Source organism: Melospiza melodia, chromosome 7, assembly GCF_035770615.1.
Source record: "Melospiza melodia melodia isolate bMelMel2 chromosome 7, bMelMel2.pri, whole genome shotgun sequence".
NCBI classification, from domain to species: domain Eukaryota; kingdom Metazoa; phylum Chordata; class Aves; order Passeriformes; family Passerellidae; genus Melospiza; species Melospiza melodia.
In genome coordinates this window covers 17,878,645-17,900,786 of record NC_086200.1, presented here as the reverse complement: position 1 = coordinate 17,900,786, position 22,142 = coordinate 17,878,645, and the positions used below count along the sequence as shown (strand labels likewise).

Below are 22,142 nucleotides of genomic sequence, written 5' to 3'. Positions count from 1 at the left end.
GGCTTGACCCTGGGATGCCCTGGAATGCCTTGGTCCCCCATTCCTGCCTTTCCCAGTCCCCAGCCCCAGCTGTGTGCAAAACCAGAGACCCCCTGAACTCCTCGTTCTCGAACATCCCTGGTGTCCCCACCCTTGTCCCCCCTTTTTGGGAAACCCTGGACTCCCCTTTCCTGGGCTCAAGGACCCCCTGGAACTCCCTTCTACCTCTCCACGTCCCTGCCCCTGTCTCCTGTCCCTCAGCTGTCCCCTGTCCCTCGGCTCTGTGGGGCCCAGGGTGGCAGCAGGAGCCAGGGCAGCCCTGGGGGAGAACAACCCTGAGCCCCAGCCGGGCCAGTTCCCCCAGTTCCCCCCAGGTCACTCCCAGCATGGGCCCTGTGGCTCCCAGTCACCCCCAGGATGGTCCCAGTCACTTCCAGTTACACTCAGTGTGATCCCAGTATCATCCCAGTCACTCCCAGTATGATCCCAGTATCATCCCAGTCACTCCCAGTATGATCCCAGGTGTTCCCATTCACCGCTACTATAGTTCCAGACACTCCCAGTATGGTTCCAGTCCTTCCCAGTATGATTCCAGGATGAACCCAGTCACTCTCAGTACAGTGCCATTTGCCCCCAGTATGGTCCCAGTCACTCCAAGTCACCCAGTAGGATTCCAGTCACGCCCAGTAGGATTCCAGTCAATCCCAGATACTCCCAGTATTATTCCAGTGACTTCCTTTATGGTTCTTTTGTGATTCCAGTCACTCCTGGTCTCTCCCAGTACATCCCAGTTGTCCCTAATGTGTTTCCACTCACTCCCAGTTGCTCCCAGTAGCTTCCGGTATGATTCCATTTGCTCACAGCCACTCCCAGTCACCTCCAGCATGATTCCTGTCATTTCCTGTATATCCCAGTTGCCCCAACATGGTCCCAATTGCCCTCAGCCTGCCCCTAGTCACTTCCAGTATGATTCCAGAAGGATCCCAGTCACCCTCAGTGTGGTGCCAGTTGCTCCCAGTATGATCCCATTGGTCCCCAGCATGTCCCCATTTCCTCCCAGTGTGATCCCAGTTGCCTCTAGCACAGACCCAGTCCCTCCCAGTATGATCCTACTCTGATGCCATGATGATCCCAGTTGCTCCCAGCTTGGTCCTAGCTGCTCCCAGTTGCTCCCAGTCTGATCCCAGTTGTTCCCAGTGGCCCCTGTGTTATGTTTGGGAATGGGAGGAAATGTAGGGAAGTGATGCAAAGATTTTGTGTATCTGACAGTCTGTTGAGCTGCTGAAAAGCTAGACACGCTTTTGTGAAACACACATGGTAAAGACCAAAAAATTCAGAAACTTTTCTTTTCTTTGTTGGTCGGCAGGGAGGTGCTGGGTTTCGGTTTGGGCTTCAGCTCTGTGTCTGGGCTGGGCTGGGCCGTCTTGCTGCAGGCTGGGCTTCTTTTCTATTTCCTGGGCTGCTTGCTGGCTTCTCTCTCCATGGGCTCTGGTTTGGCCGGGCTGGGCTTCAGCAGCTGTCGGGCAAGGAGACAGGGGACGCTGCGGAGCTTTAGCCAGAGCAGGGCTGGCTGTGGCTGCAAAGATCTCGCTGTCAGGCTGCTGCTTCTTCTTCTTCTTAGCCTGGCTGAGACCAGAGACTTCTGTGGCTGGTGTAGAAAACTAAACACTAACTACAAAGCTGATCTGAACACAACTGAGCCACAGCTTTCTGTTAGTAGTTATTGGTGGGTTAGGTAGGCTTCAGGCGTGATGTTAACTTTTTCAGTGCTTCAGTCTTATTCTGAGTGAGAGAAAAGAACAACATGCACGTATATTAAAAACAAGATGAAGATATTAAAGGTAATAAAGAAGAAGGTAAGTAAGGCCCAGATGGGAGGGGGAGAAGATGCTTTGTTTTTAGAGCTGAAATCCTCTTGTAAGCTATAAAGAAAAGACTCTTTTCCCTTATAACACATAAAACTATAAGGAAATGAATGTGTTTGAATTGATATTAGGTGAAGGCTTCTAAGTTAAAGTAAGCAGATGTTGAAATAGCTGTAATCTCATGAGAAGTTTGCACAAAGAAAGAGCACAGTCTTGTGCTTCTAAAAATGAAGATCTGTGCTCCCAGAGATGAAGATGATTTTAGAGGTAGATAATGAGAACTTTTGCCTTTGAACAGTTCATCTTTAAAACAATACCCCATCAATCAACATAGCCCATCTCCAAGCTGTGGGAAGGTTTGTAGAAATAAGAAAGATTTTACGATAGCAAGGTTCCCCTGGCAGTTGTTATTCATGACAAAATTGAGAACCACGAGAAAACTGTTTTTTTCCTTTTGTAGAAAAGTCTCCATAACTTTATCAAGAGGGACTTCTCTCCCTAAGTGAACTAAAAAAAGACTCTTTGAGAGGTAGTAAACTGACTAGAAATCTTAAGTTTAGTTTCTTTACATTGTCAGTGAGAAAGAAAAAGTTGTGGGGAGAAATATTCTAAAAAGTTTGCTTTGATTCTTACTACCTTTTTTTTTCTTTTTACTTACTATTATTAAAATTTTTCTTTCTACCCTTTTAAAGTTTTGAGCCTGCTTTACCTTTCTCCTAATCCTATCTCACAACCAAAAATAAGTGTATTAGTAATTAACCAACACCAAACCCACCACATTCTTTAGTGCATTAGCCAAAAAAAATCTCAAAATTAAAGAGATCTTATATTAGCAAACCAAAACCACGACACCCTAGCACAGACCCAGTCACTCCCAGTATGACCCCGGTAGGAATCCACTGTGATCCCAGTCTTCCCAGTTGCCCCCAATGTAGACTCAGTGACTCCAGTCACTCTCAGTGTGTTCCCAGTCATCCCCAGTATGGTTGCAGTCACTCCCAGTATATCCCAGTGGGTCCCACTGTGATCCCTTTTGCCCCAGTTCTGGCCCTGCTGAGTCCCAGTGTGCTCTGATCCTGCTCTCAGTGGGTCCCAGTGCTGGGCACGGTGAATCCCAGGGTGTCCTGGTGTATCCTGGAGTATCCTGGTGTGTCTTGGTATGTCCCGGTGTATCCCAGTATATCCCGGTGTGTCCCAGTGTATCCCAGTGTGTCCCGGTGTATCCCAGTGTATCCCAGTTTATCCTGGTGTATCCCAGTGTATCCTGCCTGGTGTATCCCGGTGTCCCAGTCCATCCCAGCCTGTCCCAGTCCATCCCGGTCCGTTCCCTTCACTGGGAGTGACTGGGATCATACTGGTGGAAAGTGGAATCTTACTGGGCCAAGTGGATGTGACTGGGAATGACTGTGAGTATGCTGAAGGCAACTGGGATATACTGGGAGTGTCTGTAACCATGCTGGGGGTGTCTGGGAACACACTGAGAGTCCCAGCAGGTCCAAGGACACCGTGGTGGCACTATGGAACCTCATGGAACCAAGGGGAACATTGTGGCACCACTGGAGCCCATGGAACCAAGGGGCCTTGGTGACACAGCGGGGCTTCATGGACTCAGAGACCATTATGGTTCTGTGGGGCCTGATGGAACCATGGAGACCATTGGGACCCTTCAGGGCCTCGTGTCACCAAGGGGGCATTATGGCACCTCAGGGACACATGGAAGCAAGGGACCATTGGGTCTCATGGAACTGAGGGAACATGGAACAGGCTTGGCTGGCTTGGCCTCCCAGGGGCCACCGGACAGCTCTGGCTGATGTTGGAATGTCAAAGGCTGCCTTTCATCAGCTCCTGGGGCACTGCGGCTCTGTGCTTTCCTTGCTAGGAAAGGAACTGTCAATCTCTTCTAATTACTCATGGCCAGAACTGGGATTTCAACTCCAAATTTTTCCCATAGGAATATTGCCAGGACAAGTGTGGCAGGCAATGTTTTCAGGAGAGTCACCTCCCATCTGTCCCCAAAACACTGGGGAAGGCTCCGTGCTTTCCTCCCTATGAGAAAGAACTGTCCTACTTCTCCAGGAATGCATGGCTGAGATTGGTCTTCCACCTCCAGAATTCCCTAAATCCAAAGACTGCTCCCAAAAAAAAATCTGCCATTCCTGAAAAGTCTGGCTGGCTTGGCCTAGTGAGACTCTCACCTGCCTTCCAAACACTGAGGCTCTGTGCTTTCCTTCCTATGGAACAAAACTGTCCTTCTCAGCCAGGTGCCCATGGCCACAACTGGGATTTCACTTCCAGCATTCCCTGTTGTGACAGACTGGAGGAGATTGTTGGCTCTAAACATTTTGTGTGGGAGGGAGGAAGGGGCAGGTCCAGCCTTGCCCTGCCCTGGAGCCCCAATCCCCCAGAGCCTCTATCCCAGCCCAGCAGTGGCTGCCAGTCCCTGGCACAGCACAGGCAATGCTCCACAGCCACCTCTGCAGCCCCAGCCCAGCTCCTGAGGGACCAAATGAGCCCAGGGCCCACCTGGGGGAAGGGCCCAGGGAGACCAAGGGGTATTGAAGGCTGACCACAAGGCAAGCACACATCTTGACCCTGCCTCCTGTTGTAATTTCTATCTGAACACTGCTGGAATCCAGGAGTTGGTAACTCTGTGTGTGCTCCTCTGTATCTTTTCAGCCAACAAAGCCAAGGGAAGGCACAGTTCCATCAAATGCAAAAGTCATTCCTCTGCTGGATATTAAATCCACTTTCCACAGCAGACAGCCTCAGAGCAATGGAAAGCACCTTCTGTGCCCAGCACAGATCCCAAGGTCCCCCCAAACCCTCCCTGCCCCAATTCTGCCCAGATTTGCTCTTTGCACACACGAGTCACACACTGAAGTCAGGAGCTCCCTCCATGCCCAGAGGGAGGAAAAGAGAGAAAGGGGATGAAGAGCTCTCCTGTGCAGAGCCAAGGTCCAAGTGCTCTGGGATGTCCCAGCAGCATCTGACATGTCCACCATCCCCCAGAGATTTCCACACAGGAACAGTTTTAAACAAAGGCAAAAGAAAAGGCAATTCTGTGAGATATAAACACAATTAAGATGTTGACTAATATGATATTTATTTCAGCTTCAGAAAGATTGGGCAATTCCCTGAAGCTCAAAGCATGAAACCAGTCAGCTGAAGGGCACTTGAATGACCAGAAAGCACCGGGAGGAGTGCTGAGGGTTTTTTGGAGGACAATGGACATATGTAACATGTTCACAATCCAGCCTTCATAGAACCTGAGTGAGGTCACCATGCCCTTGAAGGACACAAAAGAAGGAGAACACGCTCAGCAGCAGACGGTTCAGGATGCAAAGGCAGACAAGAAAACCACAGCGAGATGCATGAAGAAGAAAGACTAACTAAAATTAACTGAAATATCAAAATGCGTGCGTAAAAAGGATTTAACCAATCATGTATCAGCTTGAGGTGTGAACAATAGAGAACAGTATAAATATGGCTTGCTTTTTGTAATAAATTGGTTTCCCTTATCATATTAATCATGGTGTGATGTCCCATTAATGATCCTCTGCACCTGGGGACCAGAAATGCATGCAAGCCTCCACCCCAAGAGACATTATGAATTCAAAAAACATGGCCATTAACTGCTTTATACCAACACAGAGTAATGGCAACCAAAATGCAGTCAGAACAGGGTTTTTTCCACTCTCTCTCAAGCCCCACACGTTGGGCACCAAATTTTGTCCTGGTTTAGGGCAAATTTGGGAGAAAACCTCCAAAGGGGCTCCTCCAGAAAGCAAACGCACATTGCCCCTCCCCACAACTGGGTCACGAAGGATTCCCTGGAGAGAAGTGGAAAGAACCTGTTTATTTAACAGGCAAAGCACCCCCAGCACACAAAATGAACAATACCAGGTGACAACACTCTTTCACCACTCTGAAAAAGATGACAAATTCAGAAAGTCTCTCTTGGGAGTGGTCGCTCTGTTATCAGTCCCTCTGGTGCTGGGGCAGCTGCTGCAGCCACAAGGTGCAAACTCTCAGTGTTTCCAAGGTCCCAGTCCGGAGCAGGTTTGAGTGGTTCCAAAAAAGAGAAAGGAAAAACAGTCCAGGGAAAAATTCGGAGTGCTTAGCTAAACTAATTAATGAGCAGAAACAAAAGCAAGAGCAAAGCAAAAAGCCAAGCAAAAAGCAAAAGCAGCACCATGCACTGCCCTGTCTCTGTGTCCCGCCAGCCGTGGGGGAGCGGCTGATAACAAAACCAAAACAAAACTTCGCTCTTCAGAGCCAGTCTTGAAGGCACAGAACATAATATCCAGCATAAACAGAACACATGGATGGGGATACAGGCATCATAACGTCACCATAGACAGTCCTGCACCCAAAATTCTGTCCTGCACCCACTGCTGCATCCTCAGTCCTGTCCTGCACCCCGAGCCCCGTCCTGTACCCAAATTCTGTACTGTCCCATACCCCAAACTCAAAGCTGCCCCCAAACCCCAACCCCACCCCTCATTTATCACCACATTCCTGTTCCACACCTTCTCTTCAACTCCTCCCCCTCTCCCACCCCTGTCCCACCCCCAAATTTATCCCATGTCCCTGATCCCCTCCCTGTTCCCTCCCCAACCCAGCCCTTCCCCGCAGGCCAAGTGGGCGGCAGCAGCAGTGGCAGCTGGTGGGGGCCGGTGGAGTTGGAGGTGCTGCAGCCCCTGAGCCTCCTCACCCTGGACACGCTCCAGAAGTGCATCTTCAGCTATGAGACCCACGGCCAGGAGTGATTGACACCTGTCCCCACTGATCATCTGTAAGAGACACTCTGAGGTTTCCCTCAGCTGCCTCACGACCGCTGTGACGGAGACTGAAGCCCCCTCCCAAGGGCTGAGACTGAGACCCCTATAACTCTAACACAGGGGGCTGGCCGAACTGAAGCCAGATGTTTGCCAAGTGTTGCCTGCAGGTGTGTTCCCTGGACCAAGAAAACAATTGGTCTCACTCACTGCTGAGAACATGGACTGTCTGTAAACTCACCTGTTCCCTCTCGGTGCTTTCAATAGACTTACCTGCTCCCCCCCTTGGTGGAGGACTATAACAGAACCAAGACTTTGAGATTCTCCCTGACGTGACAAGACGGATCTATTGGCTGGACCACAAGGGTTTCATCTCTCCACTGGCAGCTATTCCTCCCCTCTTTCTCTCTCTCTCTCTCTCTCTCTCTCCTTTATTCTCCTTTCTAATCCTTCCATCACATCTGCTGTGGGCACTCAACAAGAGGTGCATTTGTTTTGATTAATACCAAAATCCCCTTCCGTGTTGCTTTTGCACTCAGATCAGTTAACAAACCATCATGACCCTCGCTTGTATGAGCGGATCATGACACCATCCTGGTGGCCCTACCATTGTCCCTGCTGGCCATCCTGGTGGCTGTGCTGGCTCTGCCATGGTCCCCACTGGCCATCCTGTCCAATCACTGTCCCTGCTGGCCATTCTGGTGGCCCCAATGGTCCTGCTATCATCCATGCTGGTGGCCACAGTGTCCCCACATCGTCCCTGGTACAGGCAGCCCAGCGAGTACATCCTGCTGCTCACCAAGGTGGGGCTGGGGTGGTGGCCATGGGGCATGAAAGTGGTCAAGAGAGTGGTGGTGGCCATGGAAGGATTGACCATAGAGGCCAGTAGGATGCTGGTGGCCATGGGAGGCTTGGACATAGACTGGTGGCTACAGGGGAACAGTGGTGGCCATGGGCAGCATTGACCATAGAGCTGGTGGCCAGTGGGATGGTGGTGCCATAGGGTGGTGGCCATGGATGGGATTTGGCCCCAGGTGGCCCACAGACTGGTGGCCCCAGTGGCCCGTGGCTCATCTTGCCTCTGCAGGACGAGAATGGCCGCACCCTGTCGGACGAGGACATCGCGGCTGAGGCTGACACCTTCATGTTTGAGGGTGAGCACGAGCTCCCAGGTGCCACTGGGGAGGAGCCACTCCAGTGTCCCCTCACTCACCCAGTGTCCCCACAGGCCATGACACCACGGCCAGTGGCCTGGCATGGCTCTTCTACAACCTGGCCGGCCATCCTGAGCACCAGGAGCGATGCCGCCAGCAGGTACAGGAGCTCCTGGCTGGCCGGGACACTGCAGACATTGAATGGTGAGATGTCCCCAGGGCCACCCCGGTCATGTGGCTTGGGGACACGATGCCACCCCCGCTTGTCCCCAGGGACGACCTGTCCCAGCTGCCCTTCACCACCATATGCATCAAGGAGAGCCTGCAGCTGCACCCTCCTGTCACTGCTGTGTCCTGGCGCTGCACCGAGGACATCCCCCTGTGTGATGGCTGTGTCATCCCCAAGGGTATGGCATGGCCAGGGTGTCCCCAGTGTCACCACCCATCCTCATCTGCTGTCCCTAAAGTGGCCATTCCCATCCCAGCAGGGGTCATCTGCCTGATGAGCATCTATGGGACCCACCACAACCCAGACCTCTGGCCCAAGCGTGAGGTAGGGCCACCCTATGAGGTGTCCCTGTCACCATGGTGGTGACAGCTGTGTCCCCTCGGTGTGACTGTGTTGGTGTCACCCCAGGTGTTCAGTCCTCTGAGGTTCAGTCTGGAAAACAGCAAGGAACGGTCCCCGTCGTCCTTCATCCCCTTCTCTGCTGGCCCCAGGTATGTGCTGGAGTGGGGACAGCAGTGTCCCCAAATGTCACCCCTGTCCCTGGCTGGGTTCACAGTGGGGTGACAATGGGGAGGAGCAGGGAATAAATGGCAGCATGAAAGGGACAGTATCATGGTGGTGGTGGGGATGTGTTGTCCTTGGCCATGGGACACCCCATGGCATGGACATGTCAACCCATGGACTTGTCTCTAGGCCACTTGTGTCACCATCCATGGCCATGTCCCCCATTTCCTCATCCATGGCCATAGAGCCCCATGTCACCATCTCTATCTGTGACACCTCCCATGCCCAATATTGCCATCCACAGCCATGTCCTTGTCCCCATCCCCACCACATCCCCACCCAGGTCCTTGTCCCCATCCCCACCACATCCCCACCCAGGTCCTTGTCCCCATCCCCACCATATCCCCACCCACGTCCTTGTCCCCATCCCTACCATGTCCCCACCCAAGTCCCACAATGTCACCATCCATGTCTTAGTTGAATGTCTTTATATTTACCCCAATGTTGGGTGAAGCATAATGAAAAATGAAAGAAAATAAAGGCCAAAATAAAAGCATTTATGTGTGCATGCTGGCTGAGTATCCGTGTGCCTGGGCAGGTAGAAAGGACCTTTTCTAGAAAGATTTCCACTCCATTGTCTCCAAAATCCTGGGTTTTGCCCCAGTCAATCACCATTTGGCTGTGGAAGATGCTGGTGGGCCAGAGAGAATTAGAATCATGGAATGATTCAGGTTGAAAAAGACCTCCAACACCATTTGGAATTCTGGATGCCACTCGAAGCAATGACTGGATGCAAAAGGTGAGACTGTTTTGGGGTCGAAAGTAAAAAACTGTGCTGTCCACTATGAAATTCTGATGTCTGTTTGCATCCCAATGGATTTTTCTCTGGCCGTGTCCAAGTGCCCAAGGAGAGCCAGGAAGATGTGGGGACCACCAGCCAGGTGTCTTCCCAACATGGATCACCAGGATCATGGATGACCAAGTCTCCGCCCAGCGAGGGTCACTGTGGACCATCCAGTGGGGGTCCCCAATGGGCGATGGAGTTGAAGCAGCACTCAAAGCTCTTCCTGTCACTGTAGGACACAAAACAACACGAGCGCACACACTGCTGCTCTCAAGGGGAAGAAAAGGGAAGTTTATTTCCTGACTCCAACATTTACAGTTTTCTAAAAGCGACCGTGGATTGGAGGGTGAAAGTGCCACCTCTCCAATGACACTGGACAAACTAACAGTCCATCATATTTTTCTTCTTCTATAAAAGAATGCCAAACAAGAAGTTATTTACAGAAAGTGTTTGAGAAAGTTTGCTACAAGAATGTAAACATTAGAAGGCTCAGAAAATCTTTAAAAATCAAGGCAACACTCTTCCTGCACACAGGGCACTTGTTGGGCATCCCTTACTGCTGCCTCCCTTGGTGTTGGGTCACAGCAGAGTTCTGGGAGAAGTTCTTCCCACACTTGGGACACTGTCAGGGCCTCTCCCCAGTGTGGATCCACTGGTGGGTGACGAGAGTGCAGTTTTTCTAAAAGCCCTTCCTGCAGTCAGGGCAGCAGAAGGGCCTCTATTCTGTGTGAATCTGCTGATGCTTGAGGAGACGGTATCGGCTCTGAAACCTCTCCCCACACTCAGAACACTCATCGGATCTCTCCCCAGTGTGGATTCTCTGGTGGGCAATCAGCCTAGAGTTCTGCCTGAAGCATTTCCCACATTCCCCACACCTGTAAGGCCTCTCCCTGGTGTGGATCGTCTGGTGCAGAATCAGCCTAGTGCTCTGACTGAAGCTTTTCCCACATTCCCCACACCTGTAAGGCCTCTCCCCAGTGTGGATCCTCTGGTGGACACTCAGGCCGGAGGGGTCGATGAAGCTTTTCCCACATTCCCTGCACTTATAGGGCCTCTCCCCAGTGTGGATCCTCTGGTGGGCATTCAGATGGCAGCTCTGCCTAAAGCTTTTCCCACATTCCCTGCACTTGTAGGGCCTCTCCCCAGTGTGGATCCTCTGGTGGGCATTCAGATGGCAGCTCTGCCTAAAGCTTTTCCCACATTCCCTGCACTTATAGGGCCTCTCCCCAGTGTGGATCCTCTGGTGGGCATTCAGATGGCAGCTCTGCCTAAAGCTTTTCCCACATTCCCTGCACTTGTAGGGCCTCTCCCCAGTGTGGATCCTCTGGTGCAGAATCAGGCTGGAGTTCTCAATGAAGCTCTTCCCACACTCTGAGCACGTGTAGGGGCACTCCCCAGTGTGCATTGTCTGGTGGATGATCAGGCGGGAGCTGTCACGGAAGCCCTTCCCACACTCCCCACACACAAAGGGTCGTATCCCAGTGTGGATCATCTGGTGGAGTTTCAAGCTGGAGCTCCTCCTGAAGCCCTTCCCACATTCTCCACATTTATAGGGCCGTTCATTGGTGTGGATCCTCTGGTGGGCGATCAGGTTGGAGTTGATCCGGAAGCTCTTCCCACATTCCCCACACTTGTGGGGCCGTTCATTGGTGTGGATCCTCTGGTGGACAATCAGGTGGGAGCTGATCCTGAAGCTCTTCCCACATTCCCTACACTCATAGGGCCGTTCCCCGGTGTGGGTCCTCTGGTGGATGAGCAGGTGGTCGCTCCTGCCGAAACTCTTCCCACATTCCAAGCACTGGTGGAGCTTCTTGCCCTCATCAAGCTGCTCATGGACCACCACTTCAGCGCTCTGGCCAGATCTCTGGCTGCCTTCCAGGCACAGGCTGAGTCTCTCCTCCTCGGAGCACCCTGGGCTGGGTTTGCAGCCCCTCCTCTTGAGGGATCTCCGGGGCTTTTCCTCCCCAGTGGATTCCTGTGCCCTGGAGCCGCTCAAAATGGCCTCTTCCACCAGGTTCTGCTGTGAGGATTTGTCCTCCCTGGTCTCCATCCTCAGCTCCTTCCCTGGGGGAGGAAGGACAAGGAGAGGCTGGGATTTGCCTCCGTGCCACAGGGAAGGGGAAGGAGATCCCCCAGAGCATCCCTGGCTGGACAGCATCAGCAGTGGGGCTGTGCTGCACCTGGGGCCGTGCTGGGCTGGGAGACGGAGCAGGACAGAGGGGAAAAGGGGCACTGACTTCCTTCTCACCTGCCTCAGTGCCCTGGGGCATCTTCCTCTTCCTCACAGCCTTCTCCATCCAGATGAGGTTTGGGAATGGGAAATCCTGATTTGGGGGAAAAACAAGATGTGAGTGCATTGCCTTCGGAGGTCCCACTGGCCAAGTCCATCTCTAGAAGTCACCGGACGTCTGGTGGCCAGAAATACCTCCAAAAATCAAGGAGTCCAAAAACCTCTCCCAGGAGTTCCCTGTTTCCAGTGTCCTCACTTTGGGCTTATGGGGGTCCCTCTTCTCAGAGCTGCTGGGGGGGCTGTGGGGCCTGGGCATTCCCCCTCTCCCGGGTCCTGCTTACAGAGGCTGAGGGTCTTTTGGGGGTCCCAGGGGTGAAATTATGATGCTCGTATCCCCATTTGTCTGAAATAAGCTTTGCACCTTTAACACTGGTTCTGAGAGCAGAGAGGGAGGAAGAAGAAGCACGGAGTTTGTTTTCAGAACCTCTCTCACTCCTCCACATTCCTGCTCCTCTCTTGTCTGCAGATGGACAGACAGTGGGACAGAGCCCTCCTTTGCTGTTAGTCAGTTTGAGCTAGCAGAGGAAGAGAAGCTCCCTGGACTGTGGTTTTTGGTTTATCCTTTTCTTTGGACCTGTCTAAACCTGCTCTGGATTGAACACCCAGAAGAGCACCAGGTGCTCACACCTGTGCCCCACCGGGGCTGGGCCACGGCATTTCCAGCACCAGAGAGACTGATAAGAGACTGATAAGAGACTGAGCAAGCCATGCTACAGCTCACAGAGGGACTTTGTGAGTTTGTCATCTCTTTTGGAGCAGCAAGAGATTTTATTGTTTAATACTGTTCATTTTTGGGGCTGGTGAGTGCTTTGCCTGTTCAATAAACAGTTTTTTTCCACTTCTCTCAAAGAAAATACTTTTCCAGAACCAGCTGGAGGAGGGGCCACTTGACTTTGCTCTTCTACAGGAAACACCTTTAGAGTTTTTCCTCCCAAAATTGCCCTAAGCCAGGACATTGGCTTTGAAGGTCCCACTGGCCAAGTCCATCTCTAGAAGTCACTGAGTGTCTGGTGGCCAGAAATACCTCCAAAAATCAGGAATTCCAAAAACCTCTCCCAGGAGTGCCTCGTTTCCAGTGTCCTTATTTTGGGCTTATGGGGGTCCCTCTTCTCACAGCTGATGGGGGGCCTGTGGGTCCTGGGCATTCCCCCTCTCCCGGGTCCTGCTCAGGCATGCTGAGGGGGTTTTGGGGGTCCCAGGGCTCACCCTCCCCTGATTCTGTGGAAATTGTTTTTGTGACACGTGCCAATTGGGAATGGAATCAGCAAATGCTTCTATCTGCTGTGTCCAAAACAAGACACAAAGAAAGGTTTTGAAACTTTCTGACCAAATAGACAAATAAAGCATCAAAATAAAAGAAGTATAGTAGAGCAAAAGAGATGAGGCAGCAAGACGACTGATGCTTAGAATAAAATAGAGGAAGTTGGGGTAAAGCTAAGAGATATTGTAACAAAGCAATTAAAAGCTTATGTATAATAAAAAGCTTGATGCACTTGACAAATCATGTAGCAGACACCAGTGCAAGGCCTCCCTCCAGACAATCACAAGAAGGATAGCAATCAATGACCACCTAGAAATATTGTGAAATTACTGCTCCCAGCTTATTGATATTTGCTAATTTGGACTAACCAAGCATATTGGAAAATGCTTTGTAGGCTTAAAAACAGTATATATAATTTACTGAACTGTGTGTGCTATGAGTGGAGCCACCCAGCCACCCAGCGCTGCGTGCTTGCTTTAAAATAAAAGGTATAGAAGTAAAATTCACATTCGCTATTGAAATTTTACATCAGGTGTTCCAGGGTCCCCTTTCTCCAGCATCCCCCCACTCTAGGCACTCAGCGCTTCCCCTGCTCCCCTTTGCACTCCTGAGAGATCCAAAAGTACCCCCTTCATCAAATAAATTAAAAATACCTCTCTCAGCGACACCAAAATATATTTGGGACTCAACTCCTGTGAAAAACGCCAATCACTTGTTTTTAAAATTTTAAAAGTTTAATAGTAATAAAATGGTTCTAAAAACAGTAATACAATTAGAGTAATAATAATTTGGACAATTTGAATTAGGACAATACGAGACAACAAATACAAAGAATTATGGATGTCCGGGTACCTTTTTCTGGGCAGCACGAGCCTGAAAAAGGGCACCGGTTAACAAAGATTAACCCTTAAAAACAATAACCCGTTGCACATTCATACACCTCATACATGATGCATAAATTCCATTCAAACACAGGATTCTGTCTGGCCATCATCAACTTCTTCCTTCTAATCCTAACAGCCCCTTTGAGGCGGGAAGAAGTTCGTTTCTTCTGGTAAGAGAGCAAAAAATTCTTTTTTCTGAAAGATTCAGGTGTCCTGTGGCTGCTATCTGATGCGAGTGCCTCATTCCTTTCTTTAAAAAAACCTCACTGACATAGTTCTTCTTTTAACTACAAAAGTTACCTTTTAATTACAAGACTACATTTATTATTAAACTGTTAATACAGCACTACTAATCAATACACCAAAATACATATGGTAAATGTGAAAATGCCTGTATTTTATGATTGGCTTCTCGCAAATATTAAATGAATATTATATGTGTTGTGTTAGAAAGTAATGCTGTATTAATTCTCTTAAGTACCATGTTAAATATAGTTTTAGGTTATAAAAATTGTTAAAATAGAAACGATGCCACGTAGGATACTTTTTTAAAGAAAGGACTTCCAGCGAGATAGCAGCCACAGGACACCTGAATCTTTCAGAGAAAAATAATTTATTGCTCTCTTACCAGAAGAAACGAACTTCTTCCTGCCTCGAAGGTGCTGTTAGGATTCAGAGGAAGAAGCTGACACTGACCAGACAGAATCCTGTGTTTGAATGGAATTTATGCATCATGTATGAAGTGCATGAATATGCAATGGGCTATTGTTTTTAAGGGTTAATCTTTGTTAGCGGGGGTCCTTTTTCGGGCTCATGCTGCCCAGAAAAAGGTACCCAGAGGTCCGTAACTCTTTGTATTTGTTGTCTCGTATTGTCCTAATTCAAATTGTCCAAATTATTATTACTCTAATTGTATTACTATTTTTAGAACCATTTTATTACTACTAAACTTTTACAATTTTTCACACACCATAAGCACACGTACCTTTGCTTAAAACAATGCTTGCTTATTTCGAATACAATACCTGCTTGTAAGCCTTAAAACACAACACACAGAGCTCCATTCTTAAGCTTTAACCTTCCTAATATCTTGCTAGATAAACTTTCTGCAGCTTAGAGAGCTATTCAGACAAGCATTAATACACAGGCCATTGTTCTATTTGCCCTTGCTTTTTCTACAGTTTAAACAATTTTTCTGATGATCTATCTCATGGCTGCGCTCTACTCACAGTTCTGCTGTCTCTGAGGCCTGCCTTTTGCAGCTTTCCCAAACCCCTCTGATTTTATGGATTCCCACAGTAAATATCTGCATAGAGCCATATAATACGCACTTTTCATAACTCCGGAATCGGCATGGTCCAAATCCCAGCCAAATCCCCCTCTTCCCCCCAAAAACCCTCCCGGAGCTGCCGCTTCCCCTCGGCGCTCACCTGCGGGACGCGGGGCAATGCGATGCTGCCGGGCCCAGCCGAGCTGCGGGCTCGCCGTGGAACCCCGCAAAGCTCCTTCCCCGGCTGCTGCTCCTCCTCGGGCTGCTCCCTCCGTGCTGCTCCTGTTCCTGCTCCTCCCCTTCCCCTCTCCCTGCCCTTCCTCCCGCTCCAAGCCCGGATCCCCCTTTCGCCCCTCCTCTGTCCCACAGCCGCAGCGGCGCCGGCTCTGGGGTGTTGGAGAAGATGAAACAGGAAAGCCTTACAAATATGATTGTCTGGCAAAAGATTTTGAGAATATGGAAACTATAAGCGAGATTGAAATGAAAGCAAGCTATGAGATCCCTTAGTTACTGAACAGCGGGAAAACAACGGTGTGGCCGCTGAAAGTAATCCCCTTTTGATGGAACAATTCCTTCTGCTTGCAGGCAGGCCCGAGGGTCAGAGCAGCCCCTACTGAAGGGGACCACAGAGGAGTTTTTAGGGTTTAAAATGTAGCACAGTATGGTAATGTAATGATTCTTATAGGTGGTATGAAAATGCTGTAGGATTTGTATCTTGTACTAGATTGGTTAGTGAGAATCAGAATATTCAACACAGAAGAAGATTTATTATATTGTAATGGGAACTTTGCTGTTTTAGCTCTTACCTCTCTTACTCTTGCTCTTACCTCTTGTCTCCTAGCTCTTGCCTTTGATGCTCTTACCCCTTTTACTCTCTTACGCTTTTACTCTCTTGCCTTCTCATCCTCTCTCCCCCTCTCTTCTCTCGGGCCTGCTCCGAGCTGTGGCTGCAGCTCCAAGCAGGGCCCTGCACCCAGGCCCTTTGCAATAAACCCCAAATCCCAGCAGGGCCCTGCACCCAGGCCCTTTGCAATAAACCCCAATCCCAGCAGGGCCCTGCACCCAGGCCTTTTAAATAAACCCCAAATCCCAGCAGGGCCCTGCACCCAGGCCTTTTAAATAAACCCCAAATCCCAGCAGGGCCCTGCACCCAGGCCCTTTGCAATAAACCCCAATCCCAGCAGGGCCCTGCACCCAGGCCTTTTAAATAAACCCCAATCCCAGCAGGGCCCTGCACCCAGGCCCTTTGCAATAAACCCCAAATCCCAGCAGGGCCCTGCACCCAGGCCTTTGCAATAAACCCCAAACCCCCGCAGGGCCCTGCACCCAGGCCCTTTGCAATAAACCCCAAATCCCAGCAGGGCCCTGCACCCAGGCCTTTGCAATAAACCCCAATCCCAGCAGGGCCCTGCACCCAGGCCCTTTGCAATAAACCCCAAATCCCAGCAGGGCCCTGCACCCAGGCCTTTGCAATAAACCCCAAATCCCAGCAGGGCCCTGCACCCAGGCCCTTTGCAATAAACCCCAATCCCAGCAGGGCCCTGCACCCAGGCCCTTTGCAATAAACCCCAATCCCAGCAGGGCCCTGCACCCAGGCCCTTTGCAATAAACCCCAAATCCCAGCAGGGCCCTGCACCCAGGCCCTTTGCAATAAACCCCAAATCCCAGCAGGGCCCTGCACCCAGGCCCTTTGCAATAAACCCCAAGTTCCACGACCTGGCTGCAGAGATCTCTCATCTCTGTCCATCTCAACCGTGCTACCCCCATCAATCCTGCACTGGGGCAGGGGGGGAAACCCCCAGAGTCCCCAGCGATGGGCAGGGGGCTCAGGGCTCGAGGATTAAGATGTACTTGTGTGATAAATAGGTATGATTCGTGCTGATAAAAATTGAAACAGTAATCAATATTGATACGGTAATTAATATTTGAGAATAATAAAATAGTTAATAGCTAAAAGTTGTAATGCCGAAGAAGAGAGGGAAAGGAGGGGCTCCACCCACCCCCCCTTCCCCAGCAGATGTTCTCAAGGACCACAGGAAAGAAGCTGAAGATACAGTTGCTAAAAATGACCAAGAACCTGGTTGGGTCCAAGAAAATGCTAATTATAAGGGACTTATTGCTTTGATATGTAGATGCACTGATACGTTAGTCTTGGCTTACATTGTACTGGCTTGGTGTGCATGTGTAACCCAAAGGTGAATTAAAGGAAAACGAAGAAGACTACAGGGCCTTCATCAGTGACGACCCCCAAAGACTTGTGTGACCACCAAACCGAGTGGTGGCGCGTGCGTGGTAAAGGTGGTGAGGAGGGCGGAGACAGAAAAGTGACGAACCGAAAATAGGAGGAGATGGCATTGACACACGGCATATAAGGGGTGACTTTCACCTGGCAAGCTTGTACGTGAAGTGGCAAGGGTCATTGAAACCTGCCCTCCGTACCCCGTGGTTGTTTTTGCTTATGCGCTATTATTTGAACCAAATTATCCCTTGTTTATACATTTTTTAAACTATTTAATTAAAATTGCTACTATTTTTAATATTTTTTGGCCTTTTTATGATGGGATAATTGGGCAAACATAACACTTGTAATTTTGTTGTTATGTCTAGGCTCTGAAGCAGGATTTGTCATTGTTGTGGAACCAAGATTTGTCAGGACCCAGGACATCCCTCTGGCTGTCCTGAGCAGCCCAGACCCCTGCCAGGGGGCTCAGAGACCCTGGCACAGAGCCCAAAATGCCCCTGTGGTTTTGATTATGACCCATGGAGCATATTACCAATCCGGTATGAAGATCAGCAAGCCACAACACTTTAGGTAGCATATTGGTGAAGCTATTACAGGATGGAAAAGTAGATTTTAGGGTTTTTGGTATGGGGGTTCAGTAGGGAAGATGGTGGGAACTGGATGTGTCCAGCTTTCTCCTTCTTCTTCTTGGCCTCCATCTTCTGCTGTGGTGTTGGCACTTACAGATTGGTTTAGAGTAGAAGCTCACTGTCTAACATAGGTGATAGATATTGGAAAGTAATTGTAAACATTGTATATGTCGTTTTTAGTATAAAGACATAACACAGCCCTGGGGGAGGCAGAGTGCCTGGAACTGTCTTGCTGAGCTCACCTTGGCAGGACAGGAGAAAATTTTTTATAGATAAGATAAAATAAACAACCTTGAGACTGAGAAATGAAGAGCCCTGACTCCTTCTTCAAGCACCAGACTGGGAAAAGAGACTTTGGAACTTTTCTCAGGGTCACTCTGACCAGCCAGAGATCCTGACAAAGATTAACCAAGGATTAATACAGAAATAGATGTTCTAATCTATCCTTGCAGTTCTGCTGGTCCCTAGGAAGGCTGGTGGGTGATTTATGTCCGTGTTCAAATATTTAAAGCAACAACAAATAGTCCCACACTTTATATTTCAGATAAACAATTTAATGGCATCTTCACATTGGTTTCACAATCTTATAACGTGCATATTTTACTCCTTGTGAAGCTGAAATCTTTTTAAATACAAGTAATTCTACTGAAATTTTAGAAGTTTCGAAACCATTTTAACATACTGAAAACAAAACAGTCTAAAAAGACAGGTCTAACAGCCATTAAAATGCAGGAAAAAGCAAGAGGACTTCAGGTAAAAGAACATTCATTTAACAGCTACATTTCTTCCACTAAGTAGTTATATGTTAAGGAAAACAGAGTAAATGTAAAAGAACAGAAGTTCTTTGAAACCAGAATTTCTAATTTCTAAGCCAGAAGCAGCTTTGAAACAACTTTCTGTGTAGTTCTATTTATTTCCAAATTTAAAATTGGCTAATTTGTGTCCCAACATTTTGAAGCACAAGGGAGGAAAGGTGGAAGATGCTCTGCAGGGGTTGCAGTTATAGATCTATAAAGTTTATATGTGTAAAGGAATGAACACAGTATTAAACACACTGAGTATGACAGAAAAATGCAACAAAGCACCAACTCTGAGAGAAAAACAGCCCTGCAAGCAATGCCAGGGCACTGGGCATTTCTGGATTTTAAGCAAAGAGCATCTTTACAGCATCTTTACAGCATCTTTAATTTTCCTTTTCCTGTCCATTTTGGAGAGCACAGTCCAGCCCGCCTCGCGCATCCTCCTCATGGTTTTGAGTTTCAGAGCAGAGCCTGGAGATTTCACACTGCATGGAGCTGGGCTCTAGGAAGGAAAATAAAGCCATCCTTTCGTTTCTGTAAACAATCTGATTAACTGCTTGGTTTAATCTTAGGAAAGGCTAACATACCTTTTTTGGTGCTGTGGAATGTAACTGTGAAGCTTGTGGATAATCTTTGTACAAATTTTTAAACATTTCTTCTTCCGAGACTATGCTCTAATAAATTAAAAAGTTACTTAGTCACACTATATTAAAAATACTTTTTCTTTCCCCCTAAGGATATTAGACTATGAAAAAAAAGATGTCATTATGAGGCATAACAGTTCAATAAAAAGAATGTTAATTATATACATACAATGACAATTCCAGAAAGAACCAATAAATTAAAAATATACACATAAATATTGGCTGGAATGTGGAAGCCCAAACTCTTTATTTCCATTCTCAGCCCCAGCAGTGAGAGCTGCTCAGAGCTGCTCAGCACATGATTTGTTCTCTGGCTCTTACCAGGAGGTCAGTGTGCTCAGAGCTGTCTGACTCAGTGTCCAGCTGCACAAGCACTTTCTGCTTTTTCCTGCTGCTCTGCCCTGCAGGCAGGTTTGTGCTTCTTCCACTCTGCATTTTATCCATTGGAGGAGTCTTTATAACACATGTCTGGGAAAGAAAATGTTTCTCTTTTTAGATTATATTTTATGGGGTAAGTATGGAATCTAAAGCCAAACTCAGGAGCCAGTTGACAGTCTGAGTGTCCCAGAATTCACCTGAGAGAAATGGTGGAACTCTGATCTTTCCATCCAAACATGAAGCAAAGACCCAAACAAAGTGGGGTGGGGTGGAAATATCATTTTTTATATTATTTTTGTTGCCAAATGAGGAGAATGAAGGGGAAGCTATGGAAGAGCTGAGTTTCATGGCACATGGTATTTAAGTTCTCCGTGCTTATCTGCAGAAATTCAGGTTATTCTGAACTGTAGCCACTACATTGGACTCTATCAAACATCAAAGAAAATGGGAACAAACAAAACTGCAGGAAAAGGCTTTCAGAGAAAGATTGATAGCTACATCAAGATTGGTGTTATTTAAAATAGTCTTTTCACTAGAAGTGAAACTGAGAAGCATTGAATGGTCCAGTGCAGTCCTTTTTTAGACAGATAACATCAAAATGGTGCTGGATTCCATTGTTCCAATGTGAAAACCACAAGTGAACTCCTGACAGGGAAGAAGGGTGAGTTCTGCAATCAGGACTACTTTGATACTTTGACCATTTTTACAGCTGTATCAGCTTTTTTTTCTTTCATAGAGGAAAAGTGCCTTTACAAATGGACACTTTTAAAGACTAAGTAAATCAGTTCTAGAGACATTAAAAAATCAACAACTGAGCAAGAAAAATTACACACTGGGAGAGCCCTTCCAGAAACTGCTGTCTAATATCTCCATGGAATGGTGTGACCCTTTAAAATCCCTTCTTATCCCAGGGGGGAAAAAATCATCTACAGAGAAGTAAGAAATATAGGCAGAAAAATGCAACAAGAAAAATTCACTGTTAGGAGTTACAAAACTTCAATGTTGGACTGCCCAAGAGGCTTCCTGTACTGAAGGAGGCAGTTTTTATTTTTATTTTATTTTTTTTTTATTTCAGGAATATAATTTGGAGATTTTCTATTTTTACATGAATAGATTCACTGTATAGATCTAAACAAGGTTTAGGAGTCAGGAACATAAATTTGTATTTTCTATAATTTAAAAAGATTGAAGTCAAAAGCATTCCAATGTCTTTTGTTGAATGCAAATAAATTCTCATGGCACTTCAATTGATTCTACAAATACAAATATTACCAAATTGTAGAAGCAATTAAAAAGTTAAAGTTACCTTGTGTTTCTTTTCACTGTCAGGAATCACACTGCCAGAGTGCTCTTTTACAAGATTCTCCTACAAAAGAGTTATGTGACAGCAAGGAAATATTGATTTGAATTCAGTTGTTAAAAATCTTCTTGGTGTAATTACAGAGCACAGTCTACAATCGCAGACTGCTACAAAGTTCACACAAAAATATGACCAGGTTTGGTACAACCCCAGCAATCAAAAGTCACTGAAAAACTTTACAGTTTAGGGAACGTTTTTGCTTTAGCTAGTTAAAATTAACTAAAATAAAAGAGAGTTTTGCTTTGTTGTTTGTTTATTTGTATGTAATCTATAATCACAGACTGTTACAAAGTTCACACAAATACATGACCAGATTTAGCACAACCCCAGCATTCCAAAGTCACTGTTTTTCTGTTCAGTTTCATTTCTTACCCAGCTCCTCCCACAGCACAAGCCCAGGCCACACCTCTCACCCCCACTGCTCAGTGAAAAAAAAACTCCACCTTTTCTTCCATTTCTGCTCTCAGCTGTTCCTTAAGAGATGACAGTTCCCGTTTCAAACATGACAGCTCATTTTCCTACAAACCATTAAATAAAGGACAGGGTTAACTCTGCACAGCCCAGAAAAAGGAAAACAGTCCCAAGTGAGGCAGTAATTAACAGGGACACTCAATAGAAACACAAGATAATTCTATTTGCTTTTCAGCCCTATACTTGAAGCTTTGCTTTAGCTTGTTTAACAAAGACTGAAGCACTGTAAGAAACAGGTACTTGATCAGAAGTGTTCAAGGTAATACCTTAAAACCCTTGGGAGAGCAGGGGTGAGAGGGCACAATCTAAATATTTAAAACAAAAGTTTCCTATTCAAACATGACACACTACCTGGAGGAGCAGACAAAAACACACTGCTACTGCAATTCATTTTTAGAAACATTTTGAGTTTTTAGTGCCCAGAATAAGATCTGTTGCAGCAGGTTGGGTGGGACTGCTACTGGTAAAAATTAAAAGCACACTGGAAGAGTTCCCAGAGAATGTCTCTGGTGGGAAGACCCCAGAGCACAGCAGGAAAAGAAACTCTCTAAGCAAACTGA

The 22,142-nt window shown here is 47.8% G+C and overlaps 1 long non-coding RNA gene across 2 annotated transcripts; it reads right to left on the bottom strand.

Moving 5' to 3' along the window:
* Positions 1–18,461: 18,461 nt before the first annotated feature.
* LOC134420525 (uncharacterized) lies at positions 18,462–21,266 on the bottom strand. Of its 2 annotated transcripts, XR_010028377.1 has the most exons (4): positions 21,058–21,266; positions 19,695–19,841; positions 19,317–19,403; positions 18,462–19,231 (listed from the first exon to the last, which is right to left on the bottom strand). It is a non-coding gene; the product is annotated as an uncharacterized LOC134420525 (long non-coding RNA). The 2 variants fall into 2 exon arrangements; XR_010028376.1 differs by lacking the exon at positions 19,317–19,403.
* Between the last annotated feature and the right edge of the window lie 876 nt (positions 21,267–22,142).